This window comes from Acromyrmex echinatior, chromosome 1 (assembly GCF_024713525.1).
Source record: "Acromyrmex echinatior isolate Ae372 chromosome 1, ASM2471352v2, whole genome shotgun sequence".
Lineage (NCBI taxonomy): Eukaryota > Metazoa > Arthropoda > Insecta > Hymenoptera > Formicidae > Acromyrmex > Acromyrmex echinatior.
The window spans coordinates 18,817,251-18,834,380 of record NC_141852.1 but is presented as its reverse complement, the minus strand read 5'-3'; the positions used below and the strand labels follow the sequence as shown (position 1 = coordinate 18,834,380).

Genomic DNA, 17,130 nt, shown 5'->3' with positions numbered 1-17,130 from the left:
CCTTCTCGCCACGTTCTCTACTCTTTTTCTGTCCCCTCGCCGTCGCCAACGGTATATCAGGTAATGACGCGGGCGCGAAATTGGTTTGATGTCGGCCATTATCGGAGAAAGTTTACAGCGTTCGTGTTTTACCGGAGTTTATCATCTCAGTTTCTCCCCCTTCTACGTGGGGCTATCACCGTCTACTTGCTTCGGCTCAGGTAGTCGCGAATTAGGATACTCCTGTGCACCGAAATGTTCCTCGATCATCAAAATTTATCTACTCTCTAGTTTACAGCATGTAGTTCCACGTCAAAAAATTGTAATACTTCATGTTTCAGCTTATTCATTCTTGCATTTAATTGTTGCCACAATAATATTATTCTTCTACATATTAGATCTATTAAATGAGAAATGTGTAAGATGTGTTTTTAAAATGAAACATTTTTTTCTACATTAAAATAGACTTTATCAATAAACATATTATTATATAAAACTTAATACAATTGGAAAGAGATATTGAAGCACTAATTACCTTGATATTTCAAAAAAATGTTTTATTAATTGATACATTATCTTGCGGTATAATAAACAATTTGTGTAATTCTTAATTGTATTGGGAAATTGCTTTTGATGTTGTTAAAATCATGTGATAAGATATGCATTTGAGAATATTGAGATTAAGACATACTTTTCCTTTATAACATATTAATTTAATTTTAATTTAAACTTAATTGTTCCTTTAACTTATAAAGATAAAGCAAATAATTAGATAAATTACATTTAAAATGGTAATAATGATTAAAAGTTATTTGAGCGACAAAGTAGGACACTGCGGAAGAATTGAACTACAATGAATTCGTCAATGCATGCGAAAGACCTATTTGTTTATTTTACGCATCATAATAGCGACCGACGAATGCACGAATCATTCGTTTCTCGTGCTGTTAACCAATAATAGAACTCATGCTGCCGCTTGTTGAAAACGAGTCTGTAATCAGGTTTCACTATATATATAACTTTGCTTCCACCTATCAGAACCTCATTCTTCTGATTACAGGTATCACGAAAATCGTCGTTCCCAGCAATAATACCAGAATCACGTTCATTATTCTTCTCGAAGTCCCGGCAATCAAGTGTCGCATGAGATTGGTGCATTTTTTAGTTCTGTATGAATAAAAAGTTCTATGTCTCGTACCTTCAATTACGTTATAAAAAAGATTTTTATACATTTTTCTCAAAATGTTATAGTATTATCGATAATCCTTATTTTCATAAAAATACAAATAAATATATTTCTAACTGTTATAATACATACTAATATGTATTATAATATATTATAATATATACTAATATGTATTATATACAATTTTCTATAAATTTCTTGTGATTAAAAATTGATTAAAAATTCTTAAGAAGATATATGTTATTATGTAAACTTTCTAACAACAGAATTTTAGTTCTGATGAAAGCAGTAAGGAAGGAATTAACAGACGTAAATATTATTCTCACTTAAGCATACATTTCTTGGATAAATTATCATAATTATTATGTTAATGTGTTGACCTTTTTAGTCCATCATCTTCGACGCCTGTTGCTAACGTAATATACATCATGTAATAAGTGATCGTTGCAATGGAACTGTAACTGCAGCAAATTGTTACTCACGCCATTCACATTGAACATGTCCCAAGGGGAACTTTCCTTATAAATATCAATTTGACAGATCGATATATAAAGAGATTTTATGACAAATATAAATCTTGTAAGTCATGCACGGTCAATTTGGTGTCATACATCGATGTCATTGCGTATCACGTCGTTCTTATCCGACGGTTGTGGGTCAGATTCTTAATCGGATGTGCATACAGAATGGGCGGAATCGGAATCTGCAATTTAAACGGAGTACGTCAGAGTTTTCACTCGGATGAATCACCAAGTGAAATCACGTATCTCCGTGTTCCGATGGCGCTACGTACTTAGAGACTCCAAAAATACGTAACATATGAAAATCCTGCTTTCATTCTTGCTACCCGAATGAATCTCGAAAATTCATACATTACTTTATGACAGAATTAAAAATCTCTTTCCGTTGCGTGTGTGTGAAATTAGATTTACATCACATACTGAATAAATCCAAATTCGTTAAATTTCATTTGAAAAATGGAAAAAAGAAATAGATATCCTAATTTTTTTTAAATAATAAAATAGCTTTTAATAATTTGAAAAGTTAATGTTGAAATATTCAGCGTGATAGATTAATTGGAAGCTAAATGTAGCTTAATTCGTTATCAGAGAGCCATTGTGAATACCTATCATATATCTCAGAAGACATTCTCTTAAAAATTCCTTCATTTTTAAGGAATCTCTATAAAATTCCGAACATGGCACGACATACGTTGACGAAGCATATCCGTCATGCTCTTCCTATATTTTTACGAAGCGACCATTCACAGCAGGTCATTAACATACATTCCTGTGGGTAGGCTTAATTCATCTTCAGAGCCGTTGACTCTGTACTTTCTCCTGAAACAAAATTTCGAACGTGGGATTTCGGGCCGACCACTTTAAATCCGTTTCTTCATGCATAGCCGCGTAAAAAGAATATAAATGCTATTAATCTTCTTTGATCGTTAATTTCGTGATTGTTAATACAAAATGTGCTTCTCACATTACGACGCGTTTCAAAGATATGGAAATAGGATTTCGCAAAGTCACGATAGAAGGCGACAGAGAATGGAAAGTGGATTAATGAATGTCGCATCCATACAATCTGTTACAAAAACAGTTACCGTATACTAAATCATATGAAGACAATATCATGTACAAATATATTTAAACTGTACCATTTTTTGTACAATTTGTTCAGTTTTACGCGTATTTGTATTTGAATATAAGTGTTTTATAGATATTACGCAGTTATAAATTAATCTAAACTATTTATGCTTTAATCTGAGTAATAAACGAGCGAAATTACAGATATTGATAATACATGTTTATATCTGACCATGATAATTGCTTCAAATAATTAAATTTAGGATATTCACATTTATTTAAATGTGAAACACATTAAGCTTTCCATTATAGTAATAGAACGTGACTCATGTGAATGTTTCATGTAGTCACTAAAGAGTAGAAGACTGTGACACAATAACATAAAGTTGCTGAGGCCGTCAGAATCTCGTGAAAGCGTCCTTGCCGCTTGAACTTGTGCAGCACCTGTTATGCATCATGCTCGATGATTATTAGCGAAGCAATATGACGTATCACTCATCAATACGTGACTAAGTTGAAATTTAATAAAATATCTTGTTTCCAGAAATAAATATGTTATTTGTTAAATTATATAATCAACAAATAAATTTCTTACACTTCTACTTACGTAATCAAATATCCCATGAATAAAAAATGATATTCAACTTGTAATAATAATAAAATTATTCAAATAATAAACCTCACATATATAAAACTCTAAATTTTTTATTATTAGAGGAAAAGGATAATATAGATTTTTTTGTTTTATTTTCTTATAAATATAATTTTTTATTTCATCAAAATAAAAAATTATAATTATAAGGAAATATTAAATATTAAAATAAACAATACTTTATTAATCTAAGTTTAATATAAAACACATTTAAGGCTTCTGAGTACTTACTCCAGCCATATTAAATCGTGACGTCATAAATGAGAAATGTAATTACAAGCGACACGTTGATTTTTCTTGCATGCCATTTTGTAAATAAAGAGAATTTGGATGAAATGAAATGATGAGATCGCTTTAAAATACTTGTAAAAATTGACGAAAACTATCCTTATCTCCCTTAACAGTAAGTAGTCGTAAAAAACTAGTAAATGCGTTTACTAATTTTTTTACTCAATGCTCATGCGTAGCCTATTTTCACTTCACGAGCATTTTTCGACACTTTATTGACTATCAGGGGAGATAAAAGAGTGTCATCATCCATTTTTACAAGTGTTTTAAAGCGATCTTTTGTTTTATCCAAATTCTCTTTATTTATAAATGGTATGCAAAAAAAAAAATCAACGTGTCATTTCTCGCTTATGACTTCACAATTCAATATGACTAAAGTGACTATTCAAAAGCTTTAAGACGAATAAGTCAGTTCACAAAACAGAAAAAATTATTTAATAAAAATGAACATCATGATGTGGTTATCTAAACGTAATATTAAAATAGGTCCCTTCTATATTTTTACAAAATGTAATTTCTTCAAGTCTATTTGAACTTGTCATGAAGTCCAAATAATTTGAACTCATAGAAAATTCTGAATGTTAAGATATTATCAGATTCAGAAGTTTCTTTTTATAAATACATTCTTCTTGCGTTGATCTCGTCTTTGTGAATGTTTGCCATTAATTTCCCGCTTTACAAATCCAGAGACTTCTTTAAAATCATTTTAAAATTATAACTACAAAGACTTTTTAATGAAAAACAACTCTCTGCAATGTTTGTTAAAAATCTTAGACATTACATTACTTACTTGTTAAGAAGCCCGATAGAAATATTAACAAAATTTGTATTTAATGAAAATATTAATACGTCCCAATGAAAAATATTAAGTTATTCACACTTATCTTCTCAAAGTAGCAGAGTAACATCTTAAGAATTATTTTAGAATATAAATTTGTTAGTTATAAATTTTTTAAACAATTTTAAACTTGACATTGAAAAGCATATGAAAAAACTTTAATATATCTTGTAATAGTTAAACATCAATTGTCAACAAAGAGGTCAATAGTTGTTTCACAACTATTGAAAAGTTGGTATCTATCTAATTGTAAGAACAAGTTAAAAACTTGTTTGGAAGATGGTGCTAATTGTAATACAATAGAATTTAGAAGTAAGGCCCATATTAGCAAGGCAAATGTAATAATTATATTAACACCTTTTCCTCTACATTTTTATTTCACTTATATTTTACTATTTATAAATTTCTATTTTTTGTTCTTAGAAAACCTTTTCCTTGACGACTGATGTAAACACTCCCATACTGACTTTTGACATTTCCTTCGTAAAGTAGCTTTGCCATCATACCATACGACATTTCGCGATAACGTGAACAATGTCAACGATCCTCAAAGCCCACGGCAATATTTCCTAACCAACCGTAACTATCGGCAAGAAATATCATTGCATAAGCCTTTCGTAGAAGCGAGCTGTAACGAGAAATCTAGAAGGCCAGACGTGTAAAGAAGGGCGCAACTTCCGTCAGAAGTGGGCAGGAACGATGGAGCGCGATACGTCGACATGTCAACTTGTCGCGAGGGCGATCCGTGCCGCCAAGTGGAAAAAGAAGTCAGACTGCGAGAGTGCGATTGCACTTTCTAAGGCAGGCGCGTGGTAAATCTCTGATCGGTAAATCGCCGAGTGATTACGAGGCGTGGAAGCCGTCGCGGCGAGCTCACGGTGCGCTGCGTGCAGGAGGCGATTCGTTCCGGTTCGTAGACGAAGGCGCCGGTAGTAGTAGTAGCAGTTCCCTTCTCCGGAAAATCCGGTCGCCCGACAATTGTGACCTCTCGTCGCGGGAAGGAAACCCTAAACGAGGAGGCAAGAGGAACAGAGCGAGAAGGAAGGAAGAAGAGGAGAAAGGTCGAGAGACAGTTCCCGACAATACTACTTGTTCCGATACCACGAATCTTCTCCAAGATGCATTTGGGACTAGCTGCGTTAATTCGGAATATAAATTAGTCTGCCGTGTAGCACTGGAAATTATGTCGTTTCTCCGTAAAGGAATACATAAGTTAATTAGTAAGACGTGTTACTCAGAAAGTAGCAAATAAGAATTGCGATTTTTATTTGTAATCTGTTCAATATTGTACTATAACTTTATTAGTATAAAAACGTATGTTAATGCATTGAAACCGAACGTAAATATTATATCATTTATATTTTTAAATTATAAAGAATAAAAATGTTGCAGTTTATAAATTTAAGGATTACACGTTAATTATGTATAATATTATATTTTTATAATTTAAAGTATTTAATTTTTATGTTATTTTATGTTATCTTTTATGAGAAAATGCGAATTCAAATTCACAATATCGCCAATTAAATATAATGGACTAATTCTATGATATTAAATTTTATTGTCGTGTCATGCGAGATCGACGAGAATGATTCAAGATACCTAAGAAGAATTAACATTCACCATAAACGACTAAGCGCCATTCAAATTGCTTAAGCTGTTCAAATTAAGTTATGCAATTAATCATTGCGAGAGTAAGATGGTAGGATATCATGTAAATAAATGTAAATTGGTTAGCACGCGACTACAATTGCATAGCGTAAATCTACAAGATTTGATCATAGATTAAATGAAATTCTTATTAAGATGAAAGGATATTTTAGCAAAGCGCTCGAAGATCACAATAATTAACATGAATAATGATTCGACAGATCATGTATATCAGATAGAGACCTACTGGTCATGATAAAAATGCATATATATGTGCAACATCGTTGAAGAATCTGGTTATCTGGTAATACGAGTACTCGTCACGAAAAGGAAATGCCGACGAATGAGGAGATACGAAAGGGAAGACGGAAGAATGGGTAGTCACCTCGATAAGAGAGACCTGCAGGTTCGTCCTTCTAGTCGCAAACTTGTTTGAATGCATTGCTTCCGAATGCAAATTGCAATTTGCTGCTGACGAGAAGAGAAACGGAAGTAACCCGGTGACGCAAAAGCGAAGAACGTTTCTTTAGGCGGTTTATGGTGTTCATTAGAGTTTGAGATCGCAGAACTTAATTTTATCGCTAGTTGTTTGATCATGGTTAGCAATGTTGATTACAGTTTATCATCCATTCAGCTAAATTTTTTTTTTTACTTTAACGAAGAAAAGATGTTCTATTTCGCTTTCTTAAGTAGCAAAAAAGACACCTCTTTGCAAGCAGTATGTTAATTTTATTTTAGCTGAAAATAAATCTAGTTACTGGAAAACTATTAAACTATAAAACTTAAAAACTATTAAACTATAAACGTAAATTAAATATTTATATATTATAAACACTAGCCGTGAAAGAAGGCATTACAAAAATTGCGAAAATGTAATAGTAAAACGACAAAAGAAAGAACGCAACCATCTAGATAGAGAAACCTCTACTTTTGCCCGTAGGGAAAACCTTCACTGTTTCCTTTGCTCCATCTTTCTTGAATACATTCTTGAATACATTGATTTCTCTTACATATCTTGATTTATTAACAACGAAACGCAAAAGAAGATTATTTTATCTGTTTAAAAAATTGATCTTAGATATTTTATTGTTTTTTTAAAACATCAGGAAATTATATAAGCAATTTATTACTTATCATCTATTATATATATTATCTATTATATTATTATTTCAATTATATTATCAATTATAATTTAATTTATTTATTATCTATTATAGTTGCATATAATAAGTTATAATATAATTATAATTTAATATATAAATTATAACCCACTTCTCATGTATCAAATTATCTCTCGATCGTGACAAGTGTCAGGATATGGTAAATGTAGTCGTTTCCTTCGAACTTTTGAAGAGTTTGTCAGTTTAGATGATTAATTGATTCCTGATTAACGATTCGTAAGCATGTCGAGGTAACGGATATTTATTAAAATAAACATTTCGCATAATTTATTCATTTAAAACAGGCATTAATGCAATACTCGAAGTTTTTTCAACATGCATATATTATAAGTAAAAAAGAATAAGAAATATATTTCGTAGTCAAACACTACATTTCAACTAAGTTATCCAATTAATTAATGATATTTGTTCTTATAATTCATCTATTCTATTTGACCTATTATTCATCTATATTTATTGATGGCTTATGACTTTTATCACTTAAAGCAAAATAAACATGACATGTGAATATAATGAATATTTCTTCATTGGTTTAAAAAACTTCGCTGATTTTAAAAAACTTAACATTGATGCGTATTAAAGAATATATATTAATAACTTCTATTTCCATTTAAATATGACATTATGACATATTTGACGTAAAATTGTACGAATATTGCAACCATTAATCTAATACGAGTCGAAAGAACAAATACAATATCGACACTATCTGTCGCATTTCAACGACGAAGTCAACATAGTGCGAAAGGAACATAACTTATTAGCGTCTGACGCATGTGTACATTCGTACACATTAGAATTGCGTAGTACATTAGAATAACTGGCGCATCCATGGAATTTGGTATCAGAGAAATTCTGCCGATCGATGACAGGAGTGTGGTGCGCGCTAGTCGAACTTTCGTTTCAACTAGTTCTCTACCCCTCGTTGAATCGGCAATATCTTCCTGAATTATACGATTGTGCATTGCTATGCATTCTGTGCGGCCGTTGATATGCAACGCCAATGTGAGAATGCACGAGAAAGCGCGTAGGGCGTGTATTTCGCGTAGCGATTGAATCGTCTCGTTGACGCCAAGTAATAAGACCGTTCTGAATTTTCTGCGAAATTGCAAACTATTAACTTGTATGAAAATAAGAAAAAATAATAAAAATTATACCGAATTAATTATTCGATTATTAATTAGTAAAATAAAACAAATCGAGCACTTACATTACAAAAAAACATGTAATTAAGAATATCTTTAAAAACAATAAAATTATTTTATATATTAATATGTCATATATCATATTCCTAGTAATGACAACATTCACATATTTAATATTTTATAAAGATAATAGAATTATATTAGGTGTTGGAATTAATTCGTAGCGTTTTACAAGTGATGAGAAGTACTTTCATTAATGTATTTTTTAATGCTCATGTGAAATAAATAACATTCTTTCATTAAAAAACGCTACGAATTAATTCCAATACCTAATAGAAAATATGTATATGTAGGAGATTAAAAAAATATATAGTATAATTATAATATGTTCAAGCGCAATATAGGAAAAGAATAATCGAACATAATTACGTTACATATAATTAACCTAGATATAATATAATCAAGAGATATATTTTAAAATAATTTTATAACTTTTATTAAAGCAGTTAGTATGTATGTCTGAATAACGTATTTGAATAATTAATGCACAAAAAAATCTTTTTTGGCTATTTAAATAAATAAAAAAGATCTAGATCTTAAATTATATCTTTCACGAATGTACATGTCAAAATTAAATGGAGATATTATCTTGCTCTGTTGTCGTAAATGAATGAACTTTCTTCACTTGCAGAGGCCTTTGCTTCGTGAGAAGCGAAATTGCTGACACACTCCTCGAGGCCTTTAGTATCTGATTTATATATGTAATCAGAATCTCAATCCATTTTGTTAAATCAAATATAATATTAATAACAATTGCGAATAAATGATCATATTATTTCTAACATTGTTCAATAAAATGTAATCCACATTTTTTCTAAATTAAATTAAAATTTATGTCATTTCCAAATTTATATTAAGTAATTTATAGTAACATATTATTAAAATATTAAATTATGGACAAATATAGACAATTTTTACTGAAAGGAAAGTATTAGTAACAATTAAGTATTTAAGTTACTATGTATTTTTGATAAGTGTATACGTATTTATTAAACAACAATTTCTTTGCAAGCTAGATGTTTATACATCAATAAATACTTAAAATATTAAAAAATACTTTTGCTAGTTTTTAAATAAATAATGTTATAATTTTTATAATTACCAATATATATATATATATAATTAGTATAATATTAGGATATAAGTATATTAGGATGTAAGTTCTATATTTAAGATCATGAGATACATTCTTAAAAATTTATACTATATATAGATCCATCTTTATCATTATAATGAAGATTTCCTTGACGAATCTATTCGCTAAGCAAATCGATTTGAACGTGATCTACAAATGTTACAGTCATGTAACGAGACGACAGTATAGAAGGCCAAGGTGTCGAGCTGTCTCATGTGGTTGAAAGCTTAACTGAACGTAACCGTAACCAGACAGTCCAGATTCCTACACCCTTCCGATATTCGATGATACGGAGCGTGAAATCGAGTTTGCGTCGTTGTAACGATAAGATCAACGCACGACAAAGCGATCAGTTCAATGACCTGAGTTAACGTAACAAGCTTTTATTTATGCTTATTTACTATTGATATTCGCGTCATAAAGTGAATAAAGAAATAGCTCTGAACAATAGACAGACAATATTCTTGTTCTTTTCTACATGTGTCCTTCTGTATGCATAGATAAAGTAATCCTCTTATACAATACATAAATATGTATCTTTTCTTAAACACATATCTATTCTTTAAATACGTGTATCTTTTTAAATTGTACAACTAAAAATTTTTTTAACTTACTAATTTTAACAAAACGTACGTATTAAAAAAATATCTTTTAACACGCAAAGTTATAAATCTATATAGATGGAAATTTAAAAACAAATGCTTTAAAACATTTATTCGAGACACGTACAAACAATTATAAGTATGATATGCAATTTGCTGTACATACTTTATCGCGCTCAAATACAATTGTAAAAGTAACGATGACGAAATTTCTTTAGAAAGTTACGGTTGTCACGTAAGTGAAGATATCTAGAGAGAAAAGTTAAATTTGTGTGGGACGATGGAGTGTTTTGAAGGAGAAAATCAGCAGCAAATGGTCCGAACAATATTGTAACGATAGGTATTCAATATGGTAGAGAAGCGACTGTGTATTCACGCAATGTACGCTTCTCTATTTCATTTCGCAGATTTTCCGCTGGCAAATGTCTTTGCGCACAACTAAACTTTATATTTCCTAAGATAAGACAAAATAACCATTGATACTCTTTTGAATTTTATTTATATTTACGCTACGTCTTCTCTGACATGTTCGGTATTCTTAAAATATCAACTATAAATATTTCAATCAATTTTATTTCGTCCCGAAAAATCCTCATACAATTTCCTTAATCTATTTCCAAATTAATTTGCACAATTATACAAATGTAATTATTTTGTAAATGACTGTAGATTATTGAGAAACACGCCGCCACGACTAGAACTGTTCCCGGAACAGTTCAATATAATAGACTTTCAAGAAGAGAAGAGAGGTAAGTTTAATAATCAACGGTATACGGTGTACTGAGTAAAAAAAAAGTACGATACCCCACAATCGACAGTATCTCATAAATTTGCATTGTACAATATTTCTTCCATTATTGTACTTATGCGTAAATTAAATTCGTAAATAAAAGAGTAAACATTGCAGTTAGTCATTATTCTTTGACCACAAATCGTTTACTTTATGCTGGCGTTCCGGTTCGAGAAATAGAAGATTTCACATGAAATCCAAAACTCAACAACTGGAGAAAGTGTCTTATCGCCCTGAGTGAGATATCTCGTGCTTACAAAAGTACAAATACAAAGTTTCGCAAACCATACGTTTACATATTATGTAATCGAATCACATAAAGAAATATTAGAACACGAAGATGTTTATGTGCTATAACTATAGCGATATTTGTAGAAACTGTTAATCGTTGTTGAAACGTTGTACATGTTTGGAAGCCGAAATGAGAATTAGATCATGCTACACTTTTCTCATCGCTTCGTGGATCAAGAGATACGATAAAATACTGTTACTCTAGTCACGCGCAATCGGCACGCTACGCGCCAAAAATACGTCCGTAGACAATTTGAACTAATCATTGACGTAAAGTGAACCAATAGTCTGAAATAAGAAAAACGAGAAATCTATATACCAATTGTTCCCTTTAAAAGAGACATTCTAATTAAATTATAGAATAAGATAAGTAGAATAAGATTTATCAATAAAAATATCATCATTTTTAGGTTCTTTAATTATGATATCGTATTAGAAGCACAAATTTATATCAAAATTTAATCACTCTAGAAAAAAAATTTGTATTTGATTAAAGCAAATCTTGCTTAATCACATTCATATGTAAATTTTCAAATACATTTTTTTCAGTTCTATAAACTGCGCGTCGATTAGGTTTGTCGAACTTGAAACAATCATAAACTGAAGCCGAAAATAATATTACAAATCACATTGATTGTCAATTCAATTATGTGTGTTATTCACTTATTGATCCATTTTCCATTTACTATTGTTGATATACACATATAAAAAAAAACAAATTTTTTAATAATTCTTTTGTTTTATCGATTTTATAATAAAATTAAGTTAAAAAAGAATTATAATAAAGTAACAATATTATATATTATAAATTTATAAATTCTTAAATGCAAAATAAATAGTTAAGTAATGAGAAAAAGTTTACGTTAATGGCTTATATTAAATGAAGCATTGCGTCTAAATACAATATTATTATCTTGTGTAAGGATCTCATAATAATTAGAATTTCTCTATTCTAATGATAATTGTAATACGTACTTTATTATGCGGATTACTCATTACGTATAATCTGCATTTTTTTAAAAGATAAACTTATTTATCTTATGATAAATTTAATTTAAATATCTTGTACAAAGAGTAATTAGTAATTTACACAGTACCAAATAAAATTGTTCGAATTAATTACGTACATTTGTTTCACAGCTATTATCATTATTTTTATTTAATTATACGTTTAATACATATTTCAGTTCTGTTCACATAAATATTTATGTAATAAGATATTTTTTCTTGACAATATTAATATAAACATGAAGTTGCAAATTATCTATTGAGCAAATAAAGTAATATATACTTACTCATATCTGAGGTAGGATAATGTATAAATGAACTTTACGACTTGGTAAACTACTGATTGTAAGTGAAATAGGAAATGATCATTTATTTGTCGGACACATTTTACTTTCTATACATATCGACATGCATGCAGAGCATGCATCATCAAACGTTATATCTGGTTAGCTCGTCTTACATATCAACCGTAACTGGTTGTTAGTGTAATCTAGATGAAAGTGAATGCAGTAATTTGATCAATAAACGAGCAATTGTCGGATATAACAGATAACTTGAATGTGCTATTGACCCGCAAATTAATTTAAATCATCATTTCAATCACTTATTAAATGACGTAAATTATTATGCTCTACTTTAATATATTTTTATTTGTTAACGCGCCTTTATAATATAAAATATTTTGAGTTAAATTAACATAAAATATAATATCTAAAAATAAAAATATATAAATTTAAACTAAAAGAAACTTGAATTACATCACGCTATTTTTAATAATGAAAAGAAGGAATCAATATTTATAAATGATTAATTTTCTGCATCTGACTGTACTCGATCGACTTTTCTTGCCCTCTTTCATATATCGAGGTCACACGTGACCTTGTTTGGAACGCAATGGTATGTAAATTTCTCGACTTTGACTGTAGATGAGACATAGTGCCGATTTCCTGGAGAAAATTAACAATGAATTAACTTTTTCATTATTGCACAGAAGAGTAATCAATGTGCTGCACCGCAGTTGCTAACGATTGCGATGAAAACAACTGCATTAGTAGTACTTACATAATAGATTATCTGTATAGATTATATCTATAGGAATTTATTTAAAGGAAATAAAATTATGTTTTCTTTATAAATTTGTGAAACAAACACATTAATCGATATTTTATTTATTTTTAAATTTTACTTGTAAAATTTGATAAATCTATTTTGACTAACAAAAATTATAAAATAAAAATAAAAAAATATTTAATTAAAACTTTTACAAAACGATAAAATTTAACATTCTTTATGTGTAAATTTTCAAAACTTGGTTATATAATAAGAATAGTTTTTATTTTATGCATTAGTATTAAACATAGAAAAAGCAATTCATGTAATGCTATTTACTTGTTCATCTCTTTAAATATAAAATTTTATTACGAAAACTCTTCTCTTGTGTGCAAATCTTAGAATTTTTGGCACTACGCAAACTAACATTGTAAAAAATACAGAGTAATAAACTTAAAAACTTTGAATTTATTGGTGTTTTGAAATACGATGTTGGCGAATAGGTGTTACACGATGTAAAAGCAACAATATGTTTGCAAATTTCCAACAAGTATATTTAAAAAACTAATAAAAAGATTTTTATTTTAATGTATCTGTTTAATTAAAACGAACTTCAAAAAATTTAAGGCAAAATGTTTATTTACTTATTAATATTTATTATATTTTATCAGTTTTAATAAGAATCAAATAGTTAAATAAATTTTATTAAAAATTTTTTAAGTATTATTTACTATTGTGGAAGTAATTGCTTGCAATTTTATTATAGCAAGAAATAATTTAATATTATATCAATCAATGATATTATGAATTGCACTTTTATATACTTCGATCTCACCATAATCATTAGTATTATTATCAGAAATAAAAAGAATTATACATCAAGACGAAGAAATAGTCTTTTCACAACAAAAAGATTTTCTCCGTTGCATATGTCGCATAATTAACCTTAATTGAGACTTATAAATGATAATTTCTTCATTCTTTTCTTCTTTCTTGAAGAATATCAGAGTTCATGGTTTTGACATCGACCAAATGAATTCTGATCATCTCAAATGATATTTCCGTCTCTCTCTCTCTCTATTTATATACAATTAATATAATTCATATACAATTAATCTTTATACATAATTGTACAATATATATGGCATACATATACTAACTTAAAATAGATTTTGCCTCTTTTATATTTAAAACTATTAGTAAAAAAAAATAAATAGTAACAAAAATAATAAATAGTAACAAGTAAATAATAATTATTTCCAGTGCTAATTTGCTTAGTAATCTAATAATTACCTACTAAATGTTTAATATATTTATATTACTTGTTGTAATATATTCATTTGTAATTTAATACGGCGATACACTATTTAATTAAAATTTATGCTTTTTCTCGTAATATCTCGTATCTCTTCTCGTAAATTTTTTTCATATATTTCCGGGTAGCTCTTCACTATCTGTTACGATAGTTATGTGTTGTGTTATATAAATCCTTAAAGATACTCGCAACACACATGCCGTCTCTCACTTAGAATGATGAAAAAGCGCAGTCGACGAGTCAATATCTGTCAGAGATCCGAGCCGAAGAACAAGAATAAGTCCTCATTCAGACTGCACATATTTCCCAAGTCGTTTCCTCATCATAAAATAAAATTATTACTTTATCAGTTTTCTCGTCGTATCCCTGTCCGAATCAAAGTTCCACATTTCTCCTCATTTGTCTTTTCGTTTTCTTACTCCTCTGTCCATCCTGTGCGTTGGCGGCTCTTCTCGCGTGTCTTAACCAAAGCTCACGAGACTGCCACGAGAATAAGAGGGAACAAGACAGTATACAGGAGAGCTGTACAGCCGTTGGCTGCTGGGATACCAAAGATTCCTTCAGAGATTGCGGACGGAATTTCGTTGCAGTGACGGACGAACTCCTCTCCACGTCTTGTCTTATCTTACCCCTGCCGGTATTACAGCCTCGTCCTCTTATACCCCTTCTAAGACGGAGGTATCCTACGCCAGACAGATAAAATTCCAGGAAAAGCGAAAAGGGCCTCCTCCAACTCCCTTTTCCTCTGGAAACAGGAACCTTCACGAGAGCGAAACTACGCTGCCGTATCCCATATCCTGCGACGTCGGAAAGAGACTCTAAATCGAAAGATCCCAGTTTAGATGGATCCTGGATGCTCAAGGTGCTAGATCTCCCGTCATTCGAAATCGATTCGGCAAACACTTTCCGCTACCAAACCGCTCCCCGCGCGCAAAACAGATAAAATCAGTTTTTATGTATACAGGAATCACATCACGAGCTAAAATAATAATCAATAACACTACACATTTTTTTTCTATATATTTCTTTATCCATAGATATTGTAATGAATTTAAAGTTGACATTTTTTAACAGAAGACATATATTTTATAGACATTTTTTTTATAAAAGACATTATAAAAAAAATAAATTAGCAATTTTTAATTTTAAGATGAATCTAAAAAATTTTACAAAATAGATTCAAAATATTATTTAATAGGAAGACATCGTGACTTTTAATATATCTGATGAACACAAAATGCTTTGTTTATTAAAATCAAAATCATTATTTTAAAAAATGAACTAATAATTTAACTCATTAAATAATTATGTAACCATATATTCTTTCTGTAGAAAGTTTGCTAAATAACTTTGCAAACTCACAAATTTATGCGTATCTAGGATGTCAAAAGAGTAAGTAGAACGAGTGAAAGTTAAGATAAGGGATTATTGCATTTTAGCGAAGAATTCGCAAACTTACGCAAAATTGCGAATGTGAGATGTACCCTCTCAAACTGTTACGAAAATATGATAGAGTAAAACACAATACCACATGTTACAACAAGTTTTCGTTGTAATATTGTTTCATTATACCAACTCTACTTCTACTATTTCATGAATATTCATTCTTTTTCATCATCATTATTATCTTCTTTGTAAAACTTTTTACACAATTACACTACACTGATATGAAATATTTACATTTAAATACAATCTTTATTGCATTCTTTTTATTCACAAAGCAACGTAATTACTGGTATAATTATTCAAGTATATTGATAATATAAAGAACAATTGATCGATAAAGATCAATAATTGAAATAAGAGATGAGATCAATTGAAATAAACAAGGAAGTTACATTGGTTTCTAGATCATGGTCAGAGTTCTCAAGGTCAAACACCCTTCATCGACAAAACCTGTTTGGAACATAAGAAGAAAGTCGTGGCCCAAACCTGATTGTCGATCGCCTCGGTGTCTGAACTTTCGTGGTGACCTCCTTTTCAAATATCCTCGATCTCCCGCTTCCATCTCGTTTTACGTTTATCTCTTTCTGGAAGCTGCACGATTTATCGTCGTTCTCATTCGCTCACACAATTTCGCTTAAAATTGAAACGATACATAAATGGGAGCGCTTCGCTCCAATACTATATAAGAGATGTGTTTTATTAGATATATGAAATTAAAAACAGAGATCAAAGATATATACAGAGAAAATATTTATGAGTAACGGTGAATGAAGTAATTAGGAAGATTATCAGAACACGTGTCATTCGTTTAGCTTGTATTAGAAATTTTTAATCAAAATTTTAAATAAATGTAGAAAAAGGAGATCAAAAAATTTATCAAATTATATTGTCACGATAATTATACTTTATTATATAGAATCTCGCT

At 29.8% G+C, this 17,130-nt stretch overlaps 1 protein-coding gene across 2 annotated transcripts in view; it reads right to left on the bottom strand.

The window, feature by feature from the left end:
- Positions 1–17,130, bottom strand: part of LOC147911031 (cytotoxic granule-associated RNA binding protein tiar-1-like) — a 120,244-nt gene that overhangs the window by 90,801 nt on the left and 12,313 nt on the right. The window lies entirely within an intron of this gene.